Here is a 16,271-nt window from a genome sequence, read left to right on the forward strand (position 1 = left end):
ACTTTACAGCTCTTCAGGAAGTAAGATGGTTAGGAGCAGACTTAATAGAAAGAGGAGACTATCTATTACAGCTGCCAAGAGAAACAGCACGCTTTAGGGTCTGGCATCGCGCTAAGAAATCGACCTAACGCATCAGGTCTATGCCCCACAATATGCTACATTCGACTAAGTAAGAGTAAAGTTCTTTAATTATAGCATTTTTAGCGTTTATGCACCAACTGAAGTCGTTGAAGTTGGCTTCTATAATGAGCTGGAAAAAGCGTCAGATAAGTGCCCCGGAGCTGTCAATGCGCAGATTGGTAAAGAGCATTTTACCCGGTGATAGGCACTCATAACTTGCACGATGAAAGAAGTGATAATGGATTGAGGTTGGTCACCTTTGCAGCATCCTTGAGGCTAATTGTAAATAGAACATGTTTTAGGACCAAAACTTTGTAAGACTATTCTAAATATCTTCATTTATTAGAGAGCTTAAAAAGTAATCTATCAAGATGGAGAGAGAATTCGGAATAGAATGAATAAAAAAGAAAGCAAATATAGAGAGAAGGATGAAAAATAATATGTAAATTAAGCTTTAAATAGATTAAGACATGTAATATTTATGAATTGGTCGTAAAGTGTTGTCGGCAAATTCAAAGAAATCTTTGAGAAATGAGCGTACAGTAGATGGTCAATCAATCTATTTCTTGGTCTCTAATTCATGTCTCTGTGCATTACTGCGCCACTACTTCTTGGGACTGGTTCTTTGATTGATAGCACGCTGCAGTAACAAATAATAGCCTTAGGCAATATGATTTACCTTTTTATTTACTTCTTATAAATAGCAAGGAATTTATTTATTAATTGCTCGTTTCTGTCTAGATAATAATGACTTCTTGATGTAGATACTGCTAACGTAATCAAAAGTCGAATTCGGAGCCATCCTAGAGCATAGAAGCCGGACTTTGCCACAAGTGGGTCCGTTGTACCTACCCAAAAACAACTAACAGCGACCGTTTAAAGTTCTTTGTCTGAAAAAATGGTTTTTAGAATGAGATCAAAGAATAAATAACTCAAAAAAGAAAAATCACAAGATGATGACAGCTCACACGTAGATTGGTCCCCATTGGTGGTCCTGTGTTTATCTCAAATATAAGAATAAATAAGTGAATTGCAGTAGGTTGTATGAAAGTCTCACTCTATATTTTTAATTAAATAAGTTAAAAGTGAAATTCAAATTTGACTGCCAACCACAGCTGAATTTATTGTCTCTCGACTGGCAAGATTTCTTCCAGCCAAGTGACAGTTCGATACTCATCAGAAGTCAGTGTGGTATTAAATCTTGCGGAATAACTTCTGAAAAGAGGTCCGCCTCTGTACCAGTGCTTCTATATTAATACCTTATTAAAAAATATGAAGATCTATTACCATATGTTAATTTAATTTGGTTTAGGTCATTACACCTTGATAAATCAAACTAACCTGTAATAAAGTTTTAAAATTACCATTAAAAATCTATTTCAAAATTGATTAAGTGTCGCTGAATAAATATCAGCCAATAATTTATAACTCTATTCTGTCATATTGATGTCTTGAGGAATCGTATGTATTTAGACTTCATAGGTAGCAAAAGTTTTCTTCTATCCCAAATAAGAATATAAATGCAAGAGTTTCAACTGTCTAAATAAGAAATAAAGGAATATTTACCCGAGAAGATTGGAACGGGGCGAATCCACTTACAGAGATATTGTTTTTGGCCAGTACAATGGTTAAACAATAGTAGGTATAATATTAATTCTATAAAATATAATGTACATATTAATAATAAGTAGTATAAATTAAAGTTAGTAAATATATTATGTTAATATTCTGGTTAAATAAATAAGTAAACGGAGGCGTTATGACAGGGTTGATCTACTATGTCCTCTAAATCTTGGTTATCTAGGAAGTTGGATTATTTTCCTGCAGAACATTTTTTAGCTGGCTAATTCAGTCTATAAGGTTTATACCTAACAAAACCTTCAATTACATACGGGAACAGATCTGATGAATTCGTCTACCAAACTTTAAATGTTCTCAAAGTAATTTTAAACGTGGATCTAATCTATGTCCAATGATTTCCCGATTGCAGAAAAATAATCACCTTTTTCTTCTCTGTCAGGCAACCCTAAAATCTTTTATTGTTAGTGGCGGCCATAATAACAAAGAATTGGAGACTCTGATGAATCATTCATCATGCCGCGTCTAAGCAATATGGCTAGGAACAAATGTATAGTCTAGGGACTATACCATCCAGAAAGGAATAACACATTTGCTTTTCTTTCCTGGCTGGACGTAAGTTAAACTACGATACTGTGATCTAACTACTGAATACGTAAACTATGCATGAAACGAACTTAATGCGCCTGAAAGCTACAGTTCTTGAAGAATGATTGGAAGTCTCTGATGAATCAGAATAATTTTAAAACTTTATTACAGGTTAGTTTGATTTATCAAGGTGTAATGACCTAAACCAAATTAAATTAACATATGGTAATAGATCTTCATATTTTTTAATAAGGTATTAATATAGAAGCACTGGTACAGAGGCGGACCTCTTTTCAGAAGTTATTCCGCAAGATTTAATACCACACTGACTTCTGATGAGTATCGAACTGTCACTTGGCTGGAAGAAATCTTGCCAGTCGAGAGACAATAAATTCAGCTGTGGTTGGCAGTCAAATTTGAATTTCACTTTTAACTTATTTAATTAAAAATATAGAGTGAGACTTTCATACAACCTACTGCAATTCACTTATTTATTCTTATTTGAGATACACACAGGACCACCAATGGGGACCAATCTACGTGTGAGCTGTCATCATCTTGTGATTTTCCTTTTTTGAGTTATTTGTTGTTTGATCTTTTTCTAAAAACCATTTTTTCAGACTCAAAGAACTTTAAAGGGAAATTTTAGACGAAAACTTTTTTTTTTTTAATCATTTATTTAGTTACAATCAACGCATTTTGCGTTATAAGCAACAATGATAACAATAAATAACATACACATATCAAAGTGGAGAAGTTACCCAGCGATAACACTCCAAAAACATTCTAAATTCTACTGACTCTCTTCATCAGAGAGGAGATCGCGAGGCCACTGTCTTTTAAGACGTCTAGAAGTGTTGTCTGGAAATGTTCTAGAAGATAGATGTTCTACAAGTCGATTGTGATGAGATTGAATGTTAAGATGGAATTTTCCGTATCGTGTTTTTGCAACTTGTGTGACGAAAGGAATGTTGAATGGTTTGATTGGTGACGTAGTAAGGAGCGTCTACTATAGAGCGAAGAATTTTAGACTGCAAGGACTGGATCCTTTGCAGATTTGAGCGTTTGGTTGAACCACACAGTTCGATGCCATAAGCCCAGACTGGTTTTAATACACTTACTTATATAAATCTTTTGTTGTCCAGAGTGAGTTTTGATCTGTTGTCGAGTAGTCTTTTCAGTTGTTGGAAGCGTCTGTTGAGTTCTGTTCTCTTAAGTCTAGTATGAGGATTCCATGTTGGTCTTCTGTCAAGGTAAAGCCCAAGCTAGCGGACTACGTTGACTACTGGTAAAGGAATAAGATTGTAAAAGGCAGGTGGAAGAGTGATGCGTCGAAGAGTGAAAGTAATATTTTGAGATTTTGTTTCGTTCAGTTTGATAGCCCATTTTTCTAAAGAGGTGAGGTGAGACTGAAGGTTTCTATGAGCTATTAATGGATCTTTGACAGTAGATAAGGTGGTAGTATCGTCAGCATAGGTGAGAAGAGTAGTTTGAGGATGAGTAGGTATGTCTGAGGAGTAGATTGTGTACAGAATGAGACTTAGACGAAAACTTGAAATCAAAAATTTGATATGATAATAATACTTTACCTATTCTATCAAATAAAAATAAAAATCTTAATCACATATTTTTGAGTAAAGGTACATAATTGATTATTTCTATGAAGTGAAATTGAGTCCACCACGCGCCAGATCGTGCAAAGACCATTTAAGAGTAAATTTGTCTTTTAATTAATTGGAATTGTTGATGGGTCTGCGTTGACTCGCCGGCTTAGAATACTTTGGTTCCAAGACAAAGCGGTACTGCTTTCAGATTTTTCCTTTTTTAACAGATACTGTCCATCCTGACAGGGAGAATCCTGCTCAGAGAATGGAACGATACAGACGCATATTATGATTTTTTGTTAAAACGCAAAACTCCCTGTGAAATGATCAAAGTCCTTGGTGTAGCGTTTGTTTTGTTTTTCATACTATTTCCTTTTTTTGTTTTTATAAAACGCATACAACCGGTTGGAAAGAAGCGACAGCAGCAATATTCTGTTGTCCATTTCAAGATTGTTTGTTTTACGAACTTACCAGTACATATCCTTCTATACTTTTAGGCCATAGTTTCAACAGGCTTTCTAAATTCTATTTCCTGAGTTCATCAGGTACTAGGCAACATCACACTAATGGTTCTTCTTTCATACTCCATGCGTGTGTAATATGTTTTGTGAAAGTTGAAAAAATAAAACAACAACAACAAAAATCAGTGACTAACACCGTGTTGGGTTTAGTAATAATCATAATATTAGGCTAGTAAATTCGTTTGACATTTAACATGTAATTAGGAATTTAATAATGCTTTCTCTCCATTTGAAATGAATCAAATTTCGTGTATTCACTTATCTAATTCATTTTAAAAAGCGTAGACTTTCTAAAATATTTTTTATAAAATACTAAATTATTTTATTTTCACTTACCATGCATGTTCCATCAGGCTCGAGATTACCTGTCAAAAAAAAAAAAAGAAACGCTAAGGCTTCATATTACCAGAAATAATATCATAAAGACTCAAAATGTTTTACCAAAAGTCATTAATGAATATTTGGAAAGAACAAAATGTAAATTGTAGGAGAAAATTATTAAGTTTTTTTTTCAATGGAATGTTCTGCATCCTATTATTTATATTTTTCAAGACTATTTTACTTGTTTATTTGTTGGTATATTGTGCACGAGGGTTTAGTGCAACAAAAAAGTTGTGTAAGATTTTGTATTTTGATTATTTATCGAGATTACTACAAAAATGAGAAAATATACTATCAAGAATGTACCTAGACAAGAGACTTACCTGGAACCCCCATACGACACTAAAACGTACCGAACTAAACAAACGATACAAACTTCTAGCCAGACTACTCGACAAACGCTCAAAACTCTCACTACAGAACAAACGACGACTCTATACAGAACTCTTCTCACACCAATATGGACTTGCGGACTCGAACTTTACGGAACAGCTAAAAAAAATCCAACATCAATTGACTGCAAACACTCCAATCCAAAATACTCCGCCGCATAGTAGACGCTCCATTCCATGTTAGTAACCACACAATCCATACAGATCTCCAAATTTCACTCATCTCCGAACTTGCCAAAAATCCGATATAACAATTTTAATCAAAAACTCTCACTTCATCCCAACCCTTTAGCTGCAAACTTGTCTTCAACTACGCTACCCTCCAATCCTCGAAGACGGCTGAGGCGCCGTTGGCCCCGTGACCAACTGGGTGACTAATGGCGGCCATCACTGGATGACCGTATTCACGTTTGACACGTTATTTATTTAAACATTTATCTCACTTACTTATTGTACCCTGTTGGTACAGGTGTAAATTTCAATAAAAGGATAAAAAAAAGAGAATATTTATAATACATTTCACATCTGACCTAAATGTTTTTATTTCTTACAAAAAATAAAAAAATACAAAGAAAGCTAACTAACAGGACATTCTTTTAGCGCAATTTTTCTTGAGAGTAGAATATATGAGAAAAAGGTCATTACCTAATTACCACAAATATTTATTCCATAAAGTGTGGCATATTATTTGCTCAACCGATTTTATTCAAATTTAGAATTCTATTCATAAATTGAAATTTCTATTAATTTTGAGGACAAATTTTACTTTAAAAGACGCTTTAGAAAAAAAGAACTGCCTTACTAAACACATTTCAAGGCTCAATTTTACTAATAAAGTGCCAATTCAGGTCGCCTTTCCATAAAAATAATTGAAAGTTTAATAAAAATGTCTGTTTGTGAGAGAAAGAAAGAGATTATAATTAATATAAAACTATTGGATTAGTTAATTAACTTAAAGTTTAAAAACAACTGCAAGTTAATTCCTACTTCCTTGAGAAAGTGCAGTTGAATCCAATCTTCTGAATCCAAACGGTGTGTTCAATATTCAATTAAATATCTCCTTAAAGATAATAATGTCAAGTACAGGTCCATGAGAAACGTGTTATCATCAAATATGGCTCAATGAAAAGCTAAACAACAAAAGATTTCAAGAAAATAAGGAATTTCTCACTTAATAATTAATAAAATTGCATTTAAAAATTAATTATTTAAAAAATATTAAATGAAGCAGGTTCTCACGGAGATCATTGTTCCAGTTATAGTTTGTCGAGCTCATTAATTTTTCAGTTTATTAGCAACTATAAAACAAATATACAAAAGAAGGGAAAAATCGTTTTCTAATCCCAGCTGACTCTCCTCACATTTGGACTTCCTGACTATTTGTTTGTTTTTATAGCAATAGATTATTTCTTCAACGCTTTGAATAGCATCTTAAGAAGTTTATATCTTATTCTGTTATTAAACTTTTACCTTTTTTTATGGTAACTTTTTTATTGCCAAGGCTTTCAATAGTCTGTGGTAAAATTTATGTATTTGAATCTTCATTAAATTACATCAACGTAAATAATTTAATGAATGGGTTAAATTTATGAGCAAATAAACAAACATATGTTTTTATACGTTTGAAAATGCTACATAGACTTGTTTGTTTAATCTAGTACTTGCTTGCCAATGACTTCAGTGTTTATTTGTATGGTAGCACTTTTCAAATCAGAAAAATGGCGTAATTTTCTTAAAAGAAATGAAAACAAAGAAATATTATCACACCTTCTTCCTTGCTAACTTCCTCTTCAAAGATGTATTTATTCTTGGAGAGTGCTGGACATGCATGTTTTGTCCCTGGTGTCCTGTATAATCCAGCTGCATGATTGCTAAATGCATTTTAGAACGGCCACGTTGTGTGGCACGAGAGGATAATTTATTTAATGTCAAGAATTACACCAGCAATTAACAAATATAAAATACATGATAACAATGACAAACGGTTTGAAAAACTGGCATGGTTAACTGTTTGAATTTAGACTTTTTACTGGTTGGATGCATGCATTACTTTGTTTGATTGGCTCCCTTAGAACAGAAAAAAATAACAAATGGTCATTGTTAGGCCCTCAAGAATGTGATATAGACTTATGGGAGACTAAACCTTTTCTTTTTCAGGCAAAAGGCCTTTAAAATTATTATTATATACAGTTCATCCCTTTCACTAAATGATATCAACTAAGAGAATTTTTTTTTTTTTTTCAATACATTTTTACCTCTGACACAGAATTAGGCAAGAAAAATTATGCAAACTGGTATTATCTCAATAAAATATCCAGAAATTCTAGGCTGAACTTGATATAATCTATGTGGCCGACACCATTCATTAGCATTATGTTATTTTCTGTTAAAAGCCGCTTATCTTTCGTCGGATTTGACCATAACCAAAACCATAACATATCATAACCAAAGTGATTTAGTAATTTAGTAATTTGAAAACTCCTGTTTTTAGTTTTTCTTATTTTTATTTTTTATTTTTACTCATTATTTATTATACTGGGTAGCCAAGTTTGTAATACCCAAGTATTTGCATAATTATTAAAATTAAGATAAGGACTTGGTGCAGGATTTGCATCGTTGCAGATCTGGCTAGAAGTGTCCTTAGGAAAGAAGACTGACTTATACAAAGCCGGATTTTAGCTGGTAATAAGGATCTTATAATAATGCAGTAAAATGATTCAAACGTGATGATATATGTGTAATACAGGGTCTGTATTATACAATATAATTTTGACATAAGTAATATTTATATGAAAAAATCGCTTGTTTTAAAAAAAATTACACATGCATCGAATTATTTTATTAAATAACTTGCTGTCTGCGAGGGACTTCGCATTTCTTTCGCTTCTGCTTCTGAATTGTGCAAAAAAGAAGATTTTTCATTGCTTTTTTACTTTTCTATTTCCCTTAACCTCAATTGTTAAGGACAATTTATTATTATTTGCATACGTTCAGATTTTATATTTTGAATTTTCACTATAAAAGTCCACTTTGAGTTCCTCTGACTTGGAAAATTTCACAAATTGTTTTGTGCGAGTTGTACTTCCATTTTTACTTGTATGTCTCTTCAAAAGGCTGTGCTTATCTTGATTCAACTTGTACCAAGTAAACAGGCTCGTTAACATCCTTTGATTTTCACAATCCTCTCTTAAAGCCTTTAGGAAGAGAAGATTGAATCAAAGAAGACTGTGAGCTATTCTTCTATCCATGATAACTCTATTAGTCCCAGCTTTGTTAGGCGAAGATTTCAGCCTGAATGACTGAAGAGAACGCTTCGAAGATAGAAAGGAACGCAGACACCCTTCCTTTTTTACAAGTTCCTAGAATCTGCATCTTTATAAACAAAATAAAACATTTTTTTTTATTCTGGAAGTCTGCAGTCTGCATGCTGATGCAATTCTTTTCCATCACTAGCTGAAAAGAAATGCCAGTGTTTGCGATCAATTGCTTTGGCCTTAAACTTCTAGGGGATACTAAGTTGTAGGGATTTCGGGAAATGATAAGACAAACACTTTGACCTAGAAAGAAGTGCTGTTTTCTCAGCCCTTAGCAAATCAATTTTTGAGGTGAGTTCTAATAGAGCACACTGCCAATCATCATCTAAGGAGATATGATACAGAATTACTTCTTCTTCTTAAATGGCGCTACAACTCTTGAAGAGTCTTGGCCTCCTCAAGACGTGCCCGCCAGGCGTCTCTGTCCTGCGCAGCCGCCCTCCAGTTACGGAATCCAAGCAATGCCAAAGCATCTCTTGCCACACAGTCCTGCCATCGCGTTCTTGGTCTGCCTACCCTCCTGGGACCTTGTACGCTACCATCCATAAATTTTTGGGTATTTCTTCATCCCCCATCCTTGCCACGTGCCCTGCCCATCGCAGTCTTCCGAGTTTTATAATTTTGACGATATCCGGTTCCTTGAACAAAGCATATATCTCCCGGTTTTTCCTGATCCTCCAGTTCTGTCCATCACGTACAGGGCGAACAAATTCTACGGAGAACCTTCCGCTAGAATACCGCCAAGGACTTCTCATCTACTTTTGACATGGTCCATGCTTCGGAGCCGTACATAAGCACTCTTATCAACGTCTTATACATTTGAATTTTCGTGCTGCGGGAGATAAGCCTGCTTTTAATGTACTTTACTAAGCCAAAATAGCACCTATTTGCGGCCATAATTCTTCTTTTAACTTCCAGGCTCTTTTGATTTTCACTACTCACTAGGGACCCTAGATAGCCAAACTCATTAACCGTCTCGAATTTGTAATGCGCAATCGTAAGCTGCTGTTCCTGGTTGGTAGAGCTAAATATATCCTGTGCGCATATATTTGGTCTTTCCTTCATTAACTACCAAGCCTAACCTTCTGGCTGCCATTTCTAGCGCCAGGAAAGCTTCTTTCATGGCATTCATCGATCTTGCTACAATATCGATATCGTCAGCGTATAAGCAGCTGGACAGTCTTATTTAGTAGCGTACCACTAGCTTGGATACCAGAGTCCCTCACAGACTTTTCCAACGCCAAGTTAAATAAAATGTAGGCTAGGGCATCCCCTTGTGGCAGTCCCTTATTCGGCATAAATTTTTCCGACAGATCTGCCTGCACGCGCACAAAACACTCTGCCACCGACATTGTCATCCTTATGAGGCGGTCTAGCTTAGCAGGGATATTCATTTCCATCATGGCGCTGTAAAGCTGTTTTCTAGCAATGCTGTCATATGCGGATTGAAAGTCTATAAACAGGTGGTGTGTTTTAAAGTTGTATTCCGCAGCCTTTTCGAGCATCATTCTCAGGGAGAAGATCTGGTCAATTGTTGACTTTCCTCCACGGAAGCCACACTGATATTTGCCTATCTCTCGTTCTGCAAACGGCAAGAGCCTCTGGAACAGGATGTTGGAAAGAATCTTGTAAGCACATGGAAGCTGGGAAATGCCTCTGTAATTACCGCAGGTCAACGCGTCACCCTTCTTGTATATAGGGCATATTACTGACTTCTTCCAATCTTTAGGTACAGAATTACTGCTGAGGAAAACCGTCTATACCTGTCTTTGAGTTCGAACTCCCTCGGCTGCATCAGTATCATCATTTGGGAATATCCTCTGTGACATGCGGTAGAATGAAGGCTGATCACTTCTGATGGACGCGCTTACAGCTACCAGAGTAAAAATCGAATATTACGACAAAATAGGTTAGCAAGCTACCCTTCACTGGCATGCATGGCACCGAGTTGCCATCAAAGGGCTGTTTTTCTCCTTATTATCTTCATCACAATCAATAAATTTCTAACAAAGTAACTGCGTTAAAATATTCTCTACATAAGGCGAGCCAGAAGCTCTCCAATTACATTTAGACTCACGAAATGTATCAGAAAAAAACAGAAACAATTTATGTCTTTTACAAATTTCAACACCATTGAAAAATCGATTACAAGTTACTTCTCAAATTGGCAATGAGCTCATATACACTAATACACTTTTTAAAGCAACAGTTTCTTGTGAGTAGGCGATGTTACAATAGGATTCCATCTTGGTCTTCAAGAATTTGAACTTTTTTCTTTTTCAAAATCATTAGGTGACTGTAAAGAAACAAACTTTAAAAACAAAGATATTTTTTTGTTGATAAGATCAATATCCCATGAAAATAATTTAAAAAATTTCTTACATTTCTATTTAAAATAACAGAACAACTATTGAAAAAAGTTATTTTTTTAAGAACAATAAACACTACACACAATTTTGGCGCTCTGCGAGGATCTTGAAGTTGATTATTAGCCAGTTACTTGCCTGTAACAGTAATAACTGAATATTTGAAGTGAATCCGAAATATAAGATTGAATCATTACAAATAGAATAAAAATTAAACTTATATTAACCGTGGAATATAAACTGTATTTAGTAATACGGAGCCTTTATATTTATGTAGTTTCTAAACTTATCTTGAACGGTGGTTTTAGACAGCCTTAAGATATTGCTCGCCAATAACCGCCTGAGAGTGTTCCCTCAAATACTCTCTCATCTTCTGCGTGGAGCTAGACTTCCAGCTGGGTATATATCACTAATTTCACACATCAAAAAAAAACAAATTTATATAAATCTGCCCGGGGTATAAATGGGTTTGTACTTGTGAAAATACCCTTTAATGTTCGATATATTTATTTATGTTTAACCACTTATTTCTTTTAAACTTTAGATTAGATTTGTAGAAATATATTTTTTAAAAAAAAAAATCTATCTTTCATTTCAAGATAGAGTTTTTTAAATAAATATTTGTAAAGAGATGTAAATGTTAAATCGCAGAGGCGATAAAATGATCAAAATATAAGGGTGAGGCAAGTTAATATCTTCGTTCTAGCATCAGAATATAATGTTTCTTTGTTTTACCATCAAAATAACCTAACAGAGAAGAAAAATATATATTAAGCTCCCTAATTGGAAAGTAGAACTTCCAAAAATGTAGTTGCCCTCATCTGGAAGAATTTTTTTTCAAGTTGTTTTATTTTATTTTAATATTTTTTAATAATTTTAATATTTTTCAACTAAGTAGTAAGATGAAAATGTGGTCAGAAAATTTATACAGAATTTAGAAACATTTTATGGTAATTCATCGATTGTTTATGTTGACATCCAGTTGGGTTTGTCTTCTGATGGTTTTGGCCTGAGTAAAAATTCAAAATACGATTGTATTTCAAATCTCCTTTTCAAAGAAAAATTTACGAAGTATTCAAATCACGTTAAACCATATGATGTCTGTGTATTCACGTTGTGCCACTTTCATTTCAGGAATCCAAAAAACTCTGTTCTTCTTAAGATACACCTTTTTCTTCCTTCGAGAATATCTGCGTAGAGCAATCTCTAGTTTTTCAAGAGCAACCTGAATATCATCTATTCTGGAGACCTGAACAACCTGATTAGTACATTATGTCCGCCCAAAGATAAATGTATGTGCCTTCATTTCTCCATGCGTCCCCGGTTCTGTTTGTGAGGATGTGAAGCAAGCTTGTGGGTATAAATTGTAGGACTTTTTTTTAGCGGTTATCCAAGGATTGGTTCCCTTTTTTCCTATAGCTGAAAAGGAATGGAAGTCAAACAATATTCAATGAGGCTCTTTAAAGCAAAATGTAACTTCAAGTATTCGCCGATGCGAACTAAACAAATCCTTTTTGGCACTTCAGACCATGTAGATCCTGGGTCATCTAACTTTTATGTCCTTTACTCTTATTCTCTATCCTCGAAATCCATTAAATCCTTCTCCATGTCTTTCATCAACCACTGTGGCACTTCTGTACCGCCTTCTTACTTTTCCTCGATAATCTTGGGACTTCTTTTAGGTTACCAATTCCAACATTCTATCCTAGTGGTCTTGCTTCTTTCTTTTTTATTAAATCCTAACATTCCTTGATGCCTCATTGCCTCGACATCTGAATCATAAAACTTTTCAAAGGGACCTATTAAGCCTGCTACCTTATATTAACCTTTCACCTTTCACCTTAACATTTTCTTTAACCTCATTTTTGTCTCTAGAAGTAGAGGCTAAGTTTATGTAAATGTAGGGGCAGTTAGTTTAACACGTTCATTATAGGATGCACCCATTGTTAAGGCAAACATCTATTTTTTTTTTTGGATTTATATCAAATCCAAAACCTTCACTTCTTCGATCTCTGCTGCTGGTGGCTGATGAATTTCGTCCTGCTAGAGTTGTCGGTATAAGTCAAATGCGGTTAGTTTAAAAACACGAATCTTCTAAATACAGAAACAGAAAGAAATAAATTCATAAATAAAGTTTTATGCTCTTTCGTTTTGACCAATGCTACATTAATTTAAATCCTTTTTCAAATGGCAGTTCTTGTAAAAGTAAAATTACATTCTTCATCCTTGGGTTCAATTATTTCAACTTAGATATATATTTTTATTTTTCCAACCTCTAATATAATTAAAATAGCTGTGAGGGATTAAAAAAAATTCTGCTTCATTAAGTTAGCTGTGCAAAAAATTGTGTACCATCTCATTAAAATATATTGATGCACTTAAAGAAGGAATGGCATTTAATTAAGACATTATGCTGTTGCATTTTTTCCAAATGCTATTTTATAAAAATAAATAAATAAAAAAAAGGTCTTTAACAGATCAGCCTTGATATTTTGTAGATTATTATCTTTTGGACGGTTTACTTTTTTTATGCAGTTTTAAAATGAATCAATGTCTTTTTGTTTAATTACTTTTAAATTATTTCAATCGCATCTCTTATAAAACTTTATTTTTCTTCCAAATATAACAATGAAACTTATTAAACCATCTTATTAAGTGTACTGAATTGTGTCAAGTATATAGTTCCAGATGTAAAGTGAAATAATTCAAAATCACACAATATTGGCGGAAAGAATGGCCGTGGTATTACAATCGAAAAAGAAATATCTGTTTTGAATAAATGTTATATGCAACTAAGTTAACTAGCTACACACATAAGAATGCACCTGAGAATTGCAATCATCATGCAACAGTTTGTATTTGAAAAATTAGTAAAATTGCTGAAAATAATATCTTTTTATAGAAATAAACAAATCTAACATCGATAAATTTCTCTTGTTTGGTTTTATCTAATTTAGCCTGAACGCAGAACAAAGAAAGAGATTTGAGTGAAATTGGCAAGTGCAGGTTTCTTTTTTAAGTAAAAGATCTCGATGTACAGGATGGACATCATCAAGTTGGTCAGGAGAGAATTTCTAGAAAAAGATTACGTCACTTGGGAGACATAAATATTGCTTAAATGAGGCATTTGTGCCTTCTTTAAAGTTTCTTAATTTCATTTATAGCTTAATATTAGTTTTATTCAAAATATTGGAATTTAAAAAAAAATATATATATAAAAATTAAGGGAAAGTTGTTTATTCATAAATATATATATTTTTTTAAAATCATATCTGGTTTTACAAAAAAAATAAATAATAAAACCTAGTGTATTCTGTCGGCCATACATAATCATGTAATAAATATCCACCAGTTGACAAGGATATTTGCATGAATTTGGTCTTCCTTCAGGTTAACTGTTATGTAGTTGCCCCATAAATCAGACGCATTAAGATTTCCCTCCTCTAGTTGGTGGGTCCATGGAGATGGTTTAGGTTGGCCGCACCCAACAAGAGAAAACGAAATTTGACAAGAAGTGGAGGAACTGAATGAATATTCCAAAAATGAAATTACATCCCACAGGATGTGTTTATAAATCAGTGACGTTGCAAATGAGAGAAACCTTTCGTTTAATCTTAATGTAAAATATGAAACATCCGTCCCTTATTTTTTTTTTATTTTTTAATAACTGCAGTATAAGGAGCTGAGAAACCGCTCGATCGGATCGCTATCACTAACAGGTAACTGCTGGGCACCATTTTAAACCCATGATACTAAAATATTTCATCTTTATAGACAGTAAAATAAATCCAAAACTGGTAGACACACTTTCATGTAATCAAATACCTTTGTAATTCCAAATACTATTCTGTTTGGTTTCACCATTGCTGAAATTCCGATTCTTATCCACCACTTGAAAAATTGTCTTTCGGCATTTTGTAAGATATTGAAACAGGATTAGCAGTTTTCGAATATCTTCTATAGTGGCTTCTTTGTGTTCGAGTGGCTAAAACAAAACTTTAGGAATACAATGAAAAAAAAAACTTCAAAGTGTTTACTTATTTATTTATATTAAGACTGGTTTTCTTTAGAGTTGGTTACAAAAGTAAAGCAACTCCATTTGTTTTGCGATAAACTGATGTATTTATTTCAAGTGATTACAATACTTTTTGTTCTACAATTTTTATTAAACAATAACCTAGTCCCCATCATGCTAATATCCAAAGAGCTGAACTCATCATTATCAAATAAGTAAATCTTTACCTAAAATAATAAACGCCAAAAATTAATTTTTTTGCAATTATAACCATATTTATCTTGCATCGCACAATTAGGCTGCTATCAATAAGCTTGTATTACCAAAATTAAGACAATCCATTCCTTGGGAACTACATTCATTGTAAAACTTTACTCCACCATTTACGTTAATACGTCCATTTTTCTTATGACCTTTCATTTTTATAACTCAAGCTATAGGGTGTTCTCCAGCAATATTGTATGTTATCTGTAAAAAAAAATAAAACTTTTTTAAAAAATATGCCTAAACAATCTGACCCTGGATTTTATATTTGTTACGAATAATTATCAAATGATTTATTGGTAGTTAAATTTTTCCCACGGTGTGCATGCATTTAACAAAACTACAAAAATAAATAAAATTCTAACTGAATACATATTTGATTTAATAAAATAGAAGAAATTAATAATTTTTCCTTAAAATTTATTTATAATCTTTTGTATTAAATATAACAGCAATATTATCGAGACTTTATAACTTTTATCTTATATTTGTTTATAATTATCATGTACCCACAATTTAATAATTATTAGTTTACATATGCTCGGTAAGAATATGATTTGTTGAAAAGAATCATTATTTACCTAGTTTAATTTAACACGTTGTGGGTTGTTAGTTTAGCAAGTAAATAAATATCAGTCAAAGTGTGTGAGTAGAAGTTATGTTTGGAAAGAAATAAGAAATAAACTTCTTCCTCCTCTATTTTTAAGAAAAGTAGTAAATTAAGTTAATAAACGCTTAATAAAGTTTATTTGATTTCCTTGTGTCAATAAATTAAATCAAATAATCAATGCTTTCAACACCGTTAAGTATACAGAAGACGAAATATACATAAAGTAACAGACAACGATTAATTACTTAGCACAAATAATATTTCACTATTTTATTTTTCTGCCGCTCTTGTTTCCTTTTCTAATATATTAATGTTAAAAACAAAAAAAAAAAAAAAGCTTGAGTTAAATCATTTTTGTGAGTTGTTAGTGGATTTTTGTCAAGAATTATTAGAGCTGTCCCACTAAAAATTATAACTTATATCGTCATTTCAAGGGTAGATTAGTTATTTCAATGTTACAGCTGCGATAAATACTTCTTTTTTTTTTGTATAATGTTCAAACTACTTACTTTTGAAAA

The 16,271-nt window shown here is 33.0% G+C and overlaps 1 long non-coding RNA gene across 1 annotated transcript; it reads left to right on the forward strand.

Annotated features, from left to right (window-relative positions):
- Nucleotides 1-1,474: 1,474 nt before the first annotated feature.
- LOC141455995 (uncharacterized) lies at nt 1,475-13,982 on the forward strand. The gene is made up of 3 exons (XR_012459556.1): nt 1,475-1,758; nt 13,547-13,715; nt 13,822-13,982. It is a non-coding gene; the product is annotated as an uncharacterized lncRNA (long non-coding RNA).
- Nucleotides 13,983-16,271: the final 2,289 nt, after the last annotated feature.

This window comes from Rhodnius prolixus, unplaced genomic scaffold (genome assembly GCF_049639745.1).
Source record: "Rhodnius prolixus isolate KJV_2025 unplaced genomic scaffold, Rpr scaffold_4, whole genome shotgun sequence".
NCBI lineage: Eukaryota > Metazoa > Arthropoda > Insecta > Hemiptera > Reduviidae > Rhodnius > Rhodnius prolixus.